At 37.2% G+C, this 10,179-nt stretch overlaps 1 protein-coding gene across 1 annotated transcript in view; it reads left to right on the top strand.

The window, feature by feature from the left end:
* ZC3H8 (zinc finger CCCH-type containing 8) overlaps positions 1 to 9,650 on the top strand; it is a 33,107-nt gene extending 23,457 nt beyond the window's left edge. Inside the window, exon 9 of the mRNA XM_035001058.1 lies at positions 7,828 to 9,650. The gene's annotated coding sequence lies outside the window, so the exon portion shown is untranslated. The remainder of the gene's footprint in view (positions 1 to 7,827) is intronic.
* The last annotated feature ends 529 nt before the right edge of the window (positions 9,651 to 10,179 follow it).

Raw genomic sequence — 10,179 nt, 5'->3', positions numbered from 1 at the left:
AAGCGACTGCCTTCGGCTCAGGTCATGATCCTGGAGTCCCGGGATCGAGTCCCGCATCAGGCTCCCTGCTCGGCAGGGAGTCTGCTTCTCCCTCTGACCCTCCCCCCTCTCGTGTACTCTCTCTCATTCTCGCTCTCTCAAATAAATAAATAAATCTTTAAAAAAAAAAAAAAGAATTTCTTTCTGGACTTTCAGTTGTGTTCTGTTGCTTTATATGTTTATCTTTGTATGTTATATGTTATGCTCTATATGTTTATCTTTACATGCTATCACACTATCTTGTGATAGTGTCTTGTGATTACTATAGCTTTATACTAAGTTTTTTTAAAATAAGGAAATATAAGCTGTCAGTTTTATTCGCCTTTTCAAAGATTGTTTTAGCTATTTGGTGTCTTTTGTTTTTCCATATAAATTTTAGGGTCAGCTTGTAAATTTCTGCAAAAAACCTATGCTGCGATTTTGACAGAGTTTGCATTGATCTGTGGAGAATTGCCACGTTCTGTGAACATGGAATGTATCTCAATTTATTTAGATCTTTAATTTCAGTTTTGTAGTTTTCAGTGCACAGTGTGTTGTTTACGCTTCTTTTGTTAAATTTATTTACACACTTTTTTTCCTCTTTGATGCTGTTGATGAAAGGAATGTTTTTTAAACTTCATTTTTGGATCATACATTCATAGTGTAGAGAAAGAGAACAAATTTTTGCATTTTGATCTTGTTTTCTGAGACTTTTCTGAACTCATTTATTAGCTCTATAGGTGTGTGTGTGTTCCTTAGGAATTTCTACATATTTTCTGAAAAATAAAGACAGTTTTACTTCTCCTTTCTAATCTGGATGCCTTTTATTTCTTTTTCTTGAGTGATTTCATTGGCTCAAACCTCCTATGCAATGTTAAATGGAAGGGACAACAGACATCATGGACTTTTTCCTGATACTAGGCAAAAAGCATTCAGTCCTTCACCTTTGTGTATGATTCAGCTGTAGATTTTTCAAGATACTCTTCACTGGTTTGAGGAAGTTCCCTTCTATTCTTATTTTTTCAAGAACTTTTATCGTGGATGGGTGTTGGGTTTTGTCACATGTGTTTTCTGTATCTACTGAGATTCTCACATCATTTTTTCCCTTTATTCTATTAATATGATATACTACAATATTGGGACATATTCATATGTTAAATCAGTCTTGCATTCTTGAGACAAGTCCCACTTGGTCATGGTGTATAACCTGTTTTGAATATTTTTGGATTTGGTTTGCTAATATTTTATGAAGGAGTTTTATTCTATTCATGTATAACTTTTTTTTTTTTTTTTTTAAGATTTTATTTTTTAGAGAGCGAGCAAGAGAGAAACAGCATGAGAGGGGAGAGGGTCAGAGGGAGAAGCAGGTTCCCCACTGAGCTGGGAGCCCGATGCGGGACTCCATCCTAGGACCCTGGGATCATGACCCGAGCCAAAGGCAGACGCTCAACCATCTGAACCACCAAGGCGCCCTGTATAGCTTTCTTTTATGATGTCTTTTTCTAGCTTTGGTATCAGGGTAATACCAGCTTCCTCGAGTGAATTGAGAGGTGTTTCTTCTTCCTTTATTTTCTGGAAGAGTTTTTGAAGGATTGATATTATTTCTTCTTTAAATGTGTGGTAGAATTCACCAGTGAAGACACCTGAGCCTGAGCTTTTCTTTAACAGAAGATTTTACATACTGATTCAATTTCTTTTGTTTTCATAGGTTTATTCAGGTTTTCTTTCTTGAATCAGTTTTGGTAATTTGTATCTTCCTATTAATTTTGCCGTTTCATCTAAGTTGTCTACTTTGTTGGCATGAATTTGTCCATAGTACTGTTTTATAATCCTTTTGATTTCTATATCAAGAAGATTTTTGTATCAAGAAGAGATTTCTGTGTCAGTAGTTTTGAGTTCTGTATCATACTGATGTCCCCTTTTTTGTTCCTCATTTTGGTACTTTTGAGTACCTTTTTTTCTTGGTCAGTGTAACTAAATGTCTGTTTTGTTGATCTTTCAAAGAACCAACTTAGGTTCATTGATTGTTTTTTTTTTTTTTATTGATTTCCACTCAGTTTTTATTTACTTACTTCCTTCTGCTTGCTTTCTGTTTCGTTTGCTCCTATGTAGATTTTAGAGTCAGTTTGCCAAATCCCTCTTCCCCAGCAAAGCAAAACAAAAACAAATGCTTTGGGGTTTTTTTATTGGAATTTCTTTAGCTGTATGCATCAGTTTGGAAACAATTGACAGCTTTTTGAGAGTGAGTTCCCCAGTCCATGAATATGTTGTCTATAGCCTTTTGAATGTCTTTTTGTTAAAGTTATCATTTTCCCCAGTGGGCCTACACATTTTTGTTATTTTTTTTTCTTAAATACTTTATAATTTTGGATGTTATTCTCACTCATATTTTTATTTATTTTTATTTTATTTTTTTTAAAGATTTTATTTATTTGACAGAAAGAGGCTGAGAGAGGGAACACAAGCAGAGGGAGTGGCAGAGGGAGAAGCAGGCTCCCCACTGAGCAGGGAGCCTGATGCGGGGCTGCATCCCAGCACCCTGGGACCATGACCTGAGCCGAAGGCAGACGCTTAACGACTGAGCCACCCAGGCGCCTCCTCATTCATATTTTTAAAGTTGATTTTTCTGAATTAGCAACTTTGCTAATTTCTCTGTTAAATTTGATCATCTGAGTAAGTTTTTCTGGATTTTTCTGTAGACATATCATCTGCATATAATGATTTTTATTCCTTGTGCAGTTCTTATTTATTTTTATTTTTCTTGTGTTGTTGACTAAGGCCTTAATAGTACAAGATTTAGAAAATCAACTGTATTGAAGTATACATTACATATAATGCATTCATTTTAAGCTTACAGTTCAGTTACATTAAGTATATTCACACTGTTTTGCATCCAATCTTCAGAACTTTTTTATCTTGCAAAACTGAAACTCTGAACCCATTAAACAGTAACTACCCACTCCCTCCCTCCCCCAAGCCCTTGGCAGCCACCATTCTCCTTTATGTCTCTGTGATTTTGATGACTCCAGGTACCTCATGTAAGTGGAATCCTCGAGTATTTGTCTTTTTGTGACTGGCTTATTTCACTTAACATAATGTCCTCAAGGTTCATTAATGCAGCATGTGTCAGAATGTCCATCCTTTTTCAGACTGAGTAATATTCCATTATATGTATCTACCACATTTTGCTGAACCATACATCTGTTGATGGTTACTTGGGTCGCTTCCATGTTTTAACTATTGTAAATAATGCTGTTATGAACATAATGTACAAATATCTTTTTGAAAATCTCCTTTCAGGACACCTGGGTGGCTCAGTCGGTTGGGTATCTGCCTTCAGTTCAGGTCATGATCTCAGGGTCCTGAGATTGAGTCCTACATCAGGCTCCCTGCTCAGCAGGGAATCCTGCTTCTCCCTCTGCCTGCAGCTCCCCCTGCTTGTGCTCTCTCTCTCAAATAGATAGATAGATAGATAGATAGATAGATAGATAGATAGATAGATAGATAGATAAAATCTTTGAAAATCTCCTTTCAATTTTGGGTTTATACCGGATGTGGAATTGTTGGGCCATGTGATAATTTTGTTCTTAATTTTTTGAGGAACCACCATACTGTTTCCATAGTAGCTGTACCATTTTACATTCTCACCAGAAATACACAGGATTCCAATTTCTCCACATTCTCACCAATACTTGTTACTTTCTTTTTCTTTTTTTATTTGATAGTAGCCATCCTAATGGGTATGAGGTAGTAGGCATCTCATTGTAGTTGTAATTTGCATTTTCCTAATTAGTGATGTTGTGCATCTTTTCATGTGCTTATTGGCCATTTGTATATCATCTTTGGAGAAATTCAAAGACTACTCAAGTCCTTTGCACAATTTTGAATAGGGTTTTTGTTGTTGTTTTAGGGAGTTCTCTGTATATTCTGGATTTTAATCACTTAGGATATATATGCCTTGCAAATATTTTCTCCCATTCTGTAGGTTGCCTTTTCACTCTTGATAGTGTCCTTTGATGTACAAGATTTTAAAATTTTCATGAAATCCAGTTTGTCTTTCTTTTTCTTGGCCTGCCTGGGCCTGTAGTCTCATATTCAAGAAATCACTGCTGAATCCAATGTTGTCAAACTTGTATCCTGTCTTTTTTTCTAAAAGTTTTATAGTTCTATCTCTTAGTTTAAGTCTTTAATTCATTTTGAGTTGATTTTTGTATGCAGTGTTTGGGAAAGGTTCCAACTTCATTCTTTTACACTTGGATATCCAGTTTTGCCAGCCTGTCGTTTCCCCATTGAATGGCTTTGGCACCCTTGTCAAAAATTGATTGTGTATGGGAAGGTTTATTTCTGGGCTCTGTGTTCTATTCCATTGGTCTTATATGTTTGTCTTTATGCCAATACCATACTGTTTGATTACTGTAGCTTTATAGTCAGTTGTGAAATTTAGAAGCGTGAGCCTCAGCTTTGTTCTTTTCAAGATTATTTTGGCTCTTTGGGGCCTATTGAAATTCCATATGAATTTTAGGATAGATATTTGTTTCTGCAAAAAATGTCATTGTGATTTTGATAGTGAATGCATTGAAGTTGTAGATCACTATTGACAACTATATCAAGTCTTTCCAATTCATGAACATGGGATATTTTTCCATTTATTTATGTCTTTATCTTCTTTCAGAAATGTTTTGTAGTTTTCATTGTACAAGTCTTTCACCATCTTGGTTAAGTTGATTCCTAAGAATCTTATTCTTTTTGAGGTATAGTAAATGGAATTATCTTCTTGACTTCCTTTTCAGATTGTTTATTGTTAGTATATAGAAATGCAACTGATTCTTGTGTTGACTTTATATCCTACTGGTTTGTTGAATTCATTAATTCTTTTTTTAAAGATTTTATTTATTTATTAGAGAGAGAGAGCATAAGAGAGGGGAGGGTCAGAGGGAGAAGCAGACTCCCCACTGAGCAGGGAGCCCTATGCGGGACTTGATCCTGGGACTCTGGGATCATGACCTGAGCCTAAGGCAGTTGCCCAACCAACTGAGCCACCCAGGCACCCTTCATTTATTAGTTCTAACAGTATTTTTGTGGAAGCTTTAAGGTTTCTTACGTATAGATCATAGATTCTACATATAGATTAAAGATATATAGGGCGCCTGGGTGGCTCAGTTGGTTAAGCGACTGCCTTCGGCTCAGGTCATGATCCTGGAGTCCTGGGATCGAGTCCCGCATCGGGCTCCCTGCTCGGCGGGGAGTCTGCTTCTCCCTCTGACCCTCCTCCCTCTCATGCTCTCTGTCTCTCATTCTCTCTCTCTCAAATAAATAAATAAAATCTTAAAAAAAAATAAATAAAATAAAATAAAATAAAAGATTATAGATATATAGATGAATGGGTTTTTTTAAAGATTTTATTTATTTATTTGACAGAGAGAGACACAGCGAGAGAGGGAACACAGGCAGGGGGAGTGGGAGAGGGAGAAGCAGGCTTCCCGCGGAGCAGGGAGCCCAGTGCGGGGCTCGAACCCAGGACCCTGGGATCATGACCTGAGCCGAAGGCAGATGCCTAACGACTGAGCCACCCAGGTGCCCCTAGATGAATGTTTTCTTAACATGATAAAATATATTATACCTTAATAAAAAAATGAGCATCATACTTAATGGGGAAACAATGGAGGCATTTCCACTAGAAGAGTTTATGTCCAGCGGGACTGCCTAGTTTCTGAAAGTTGAATAGAATTCCCCTCTGAAAGCATCTGTATCCAGTGCTAGTGTCATTTAAGAATGTCCTTGATGAAACAGTAAAAATTATTAATGTTGAAAAAGAGAAAGACATGTATCATATGACCTCACTGATATGAGGAATTCTTAATCGCAGGAAACAAACTGAGGGTTGTTGGAGTGGGGGATGGGGTGGGAGGGATGGGGTGGCTGGGTGATGGACATTGGGGAGGGTATGTGCTATGGTGAGCGCTGTGAATTGTGTGAGACTGTTGAATCACAGATCTGTACCTCCGAAACAAATAATGCAATATATGTTAAGAAAAAAAAAGAAGAAGAAGGTAGCAGGAGGGGAAGAATGAAGGGAGGGAAATCGGAGGGGTAGACGAACCCTGAGAGATGATGGACTCTGAAAAACAAACTGAGGGTTCTAGAGGGGAGGGAGGTGGGAGGATGGGTTAGCCTGGTGATGGGTATTGAGGAGGGCACATTCTGCATGGAACACTGGGTGTTAGGCACAAACAATGAATCATGGAACACTACATCTAAAACTAATGATGTAATGTATGGGGATTAACATAAGAATAAAAAAAATTATTAATGTTGTTAAACCTTTATTCTTGATATATGTCTTGTCAGTATTATGTATAGCAAAATGGGAAGGTGTATAAAGTATTTCTACGTACTCAATGGTATTCTCAAGGAAAAACATTTGTGTGCTTTTATCTTAATTGCAAGCTAAATTAGCTGTATTTTTTCATGAATACTCAAAAGAACAACTGAGGGGCAAACTTTTTTTCAGATGTGGATGTTTGGCAGGCACTTTTTCAAAAATGAATGAAATGACCCCATTACTTCAAGGAAAATAACTGAAAATATTTGTTACCAATGATAAAATTCTGGCTTTTGAGCAAAATTTATAATTTTGGAACATTTGATCTGTCTCTGCGAGCTTGAAAGTTTTCTTACACTTTTTGGTCAGGTTGGTTGGTGATATTAAGGACTAGTGATATTTTAAATGTGGTGTTTTAAATAATGTATAATGAAACATTTGAAAGGTATGCATAAATTAGTAAGCTAATATTTCCAAATAAATAATGCATGGTGTTACAAAATTATGCATGGGTTAAACATCCATTCAACCTATAATATAGATTACTGGGTTTTAATATAACAGTACAAGAAGTTCCTTCTTGTTTCAGATTTTATATTGCAACTGGAAATTTGGTTGCATTTGTTTTAGTATTTATTTGCCCACCACTTTATTTTTTAGCTTTTTGAATAAGTTTTAGCCTTTCTTCTATGGAGTATATAGTTGGGTTTTGTTCTGTGAGCCAAACATAAAATCCTTTGCTTCTTTTGATAAGTGAATTAAGCCCATTCACATTTATTGAAATGACTGAACATTTGGGTTAGTTTCTTACATTTTGTATTATAGTTACTGTGTAAATTATGTTACATTTGTGTGTTTTCCCTCTATGATGCATTCTTTTTTTGCTCTTTTATAAATTTTGCTTTCTTCATCTCATTTTTATTTTTATTTTTTAAAGATCTTATTTATTTGACAGCGACACAGCAAGAGAGGGAATACAAGCAGGGAGAGTGGGAGAGGGAGAAACAGGCTTCCCGCTGAGCAGGGAGCCCGATGCGGGGCTCAATCCCAGGACTCTGGCACCATGACCTGAGCTGAAGGCAGACGCTTAACGACTGAGCCACCAGGCTCCCCTCTTCATCTCATTTTTATTCTTTTTGTTCTTTTTCCACTTTTATCCAATAAACCTTATTAAGTTTCCATTAAAATCTGTCCTGCCTTGTAATATAGTCTACATTTTTGACATGATCCCCCTTTTTGTATCATTTCTGACTTCAGTCAGCTCTTGTTTCATTACTTGCATTTTTTTGTTCAGTTTTTGTCTTAGTTTTTGAATTTCAGTTGAGGTTGTTTTTTCATATTCCTAAACAGGGATATTTATTTCAGTTTGGATTTTTGTGTTACAGTTTTCTGCTGCTGCATGGTTTTCTTGGGGGGCGAAGGGAGTAGGGGTGGCTAAGTTGGTAATTTGTACTGGCTGATGTGTTTTTGTTGTTTTTTTCCTGTAGTTTTGTATAGATGAAGAATGCTTATGCCTACGCCTGTTCAAGACTGTTGATTTGGAGTGGTTTACAAGAGTCCTCATTTAAAGCGCCCTCTTGTGTCATTATGATGTTGTGCATCTTCTTTAATGGATGGTGCGGAGGGGACAGAATCTAGTGTACAAGTGAGGGAATTAGTCTGCACCAAGATGTTCCAGCCAGTGGAACAAGAGAGGAACATCTATGGCAGAGATGCTGGCTGGTAGGTCAGTGTTGTGCTAGTAAATTGCAGAAGTCTTTTCTGATTGAGTTTTGTCAATAAAATAGGAAGCAAGGTTAGGCTGAGTGAGAATGGATGAAGAGGTGTAGGAGATCGAAGAGAGAAAACTGTTAGGTTTCTCTAAGAAGACGTTGGGATAATAGGTAGATGATGACTATATGGTTAGATCTTTTCATATCATTAAATACATTTGCAACATATTTTTAATGGTTGCTCACAATTTTGTTTTATGTCTTAAATTATGGTTTTGTGATTTTTTTTTTAAACCACTTCCCAGTTTTTTCCAATTTCTTACTATTGTAAATAAAATGGAACAGTCTCTTGCTATGCCATTCCTACACTTGGAGTTCTTAACTTTTTTGTTGTTAAGACATGAGAATGGTTATCTTTCTCATTGGTTCATAAACTGTAGTGAGATTGTACACTTGTGTAAAATGTAAATTTTAAAAGTGTGATGCTATCTTTTAACACAATAGTCAAAGGCAAAATTCTCCAAGCACAAATCATGAGATTCTAAATACGCACTGTTACATAGTGGTACTGATTATTATTAGAACAATACTGTGAGACTGAAACTGTCATCATCATTTTATTGCCGAGAAGAGTAATAGTATCACTGACTTGCTGTATACAGAGTATACCAAAAGTAGCAAATTCTTAGCAAAGTTCTGTTTGAAACTGTGAGTCAGTTACTTTGCTTGTAACCTAATCCTGCTAAAGCAAGAAAGGGAATTGTGTGTACTTCAAGCAAAGGTTTATCAGCCAAGACAATAGTTCCTGGGCCCGTAGCATCAGGAGTCTATGAGCTAAGAGTAAGTCATCTCTTCATGCGCCACTGCTGTCTGCCAGGTTGATTGGCTCACTCCCTGGCAGTGGCTAGGGAGGAGGGCAAGACAATACATTAGAAGCTGCCAGAGGAAGTCACAGAGGAGAGAGGCTGAGTTGATACTTCAGAGAATCCATTACAAAAGTCTTCAATAATTTAATGAAATTGTGCAGTGATTATATAACCTGTAGAATTTCTACTTTGTATCTTTTAAACATCACATACGATTCAAAGGATTTCCAGATCCTGCCGTAGCTCACAATTAGAGAAGGTCAGTTTTATGGCAGACCTGTGTGTAAGCTAACATTGGTCAGCAGTAAGCAAGCACTCATGCAGACTTACCATCCGTGGGCATTGTGCTATTTTATTTAATACTGTTTAACTTTCTTATTTAAGCCACATTCCTCTTTGAGATAGATAATGGGATCAATGGCCTAGAAAAGGGAATAAATAGGAACATTTACTTTCTATTTTTTTTATTTCCATGAACCTTGAAAATACTTATATTTGATCTTCTATGACAGTTTAACAATTTGTTTCCTTATAATGTTACCTCATGTACTGTTCAATACTGATGAGGTCTAAATGTTTACCTGTAAAGTTCATGTATAAGAAAAAAACAATTTTATATTCCAAGGGGCACTACCCATCTCACTTTTAAACTTAGTGACCAAGCAGAGGGGCGCCTGGGAGGCTCATTCGTTAAGCATCTGCCTTCGGCTCAGGTCATGATCCCAGGGTGCTGGGATCGAGCCCCGCATCTCGTTCTCTTTCTCTGTGTCAAATAAATAAAATCTTAAAAAAAAAAAAAAAAAAAAAAAAGACCAAGCAGAGGTTTGAGGGACTGAGAAGTCAGAGAAGTTAAAAAAAACTCTTGCTTTACAACTCTTATTTTGAAGAGGCAGACATATTTGTGTCAGTGAAATCTCTTCTATTAAATCAAGTTGAGAAGAGACCTGTTCTCCCCGAAGTGCCCTTCATACCTAAGGCAGCCATTAGGCTGTGGGTGTCTTATTATCTGGGTTATTATTGCACCCTCCAGCACACTCTCCTGCCTCTATTTTCCACTCTCTGCTCTCCAGTCCACTCTCTTTTCCTCAGTTAGAACCCACTTCCCCATGTCCTGCTTCAGCCCTACCCCACCCCACGTAGTACCCGAATCAAGATCCGTTTGTCCGCTGGGTCTTCGGTGCCCCGCAGTATGGCCACCTCAGCCGTACCATGTTTAGCCCCTGTTGCCTCGTGCTCCTCACTGCTTCTCTTGGTTTCCTCC

This window comes from Mirounga leonina, unplaced genomic scaffold (assembly GCF_011800145.1).
Source record: "Mirounga leonina isolate KUSES-001 unplaced genomic scaffold, KU_Mleo_1.0 Mir_125, whole genome shotgun sequence".
In the NCBI taxonomy this organism is placed as follows: domain Eukaryota; kingdom Metazoa; phylum Chordata; class Mammalia; order Carnivora; family Phocidae; genus Mirounga; species Mirounga leonina.
The sequence above is the reverse complement of the archived record's forward strand: the minus strand, read 5'-3'. Positions and strand labels throughout refer to the sequence as shown.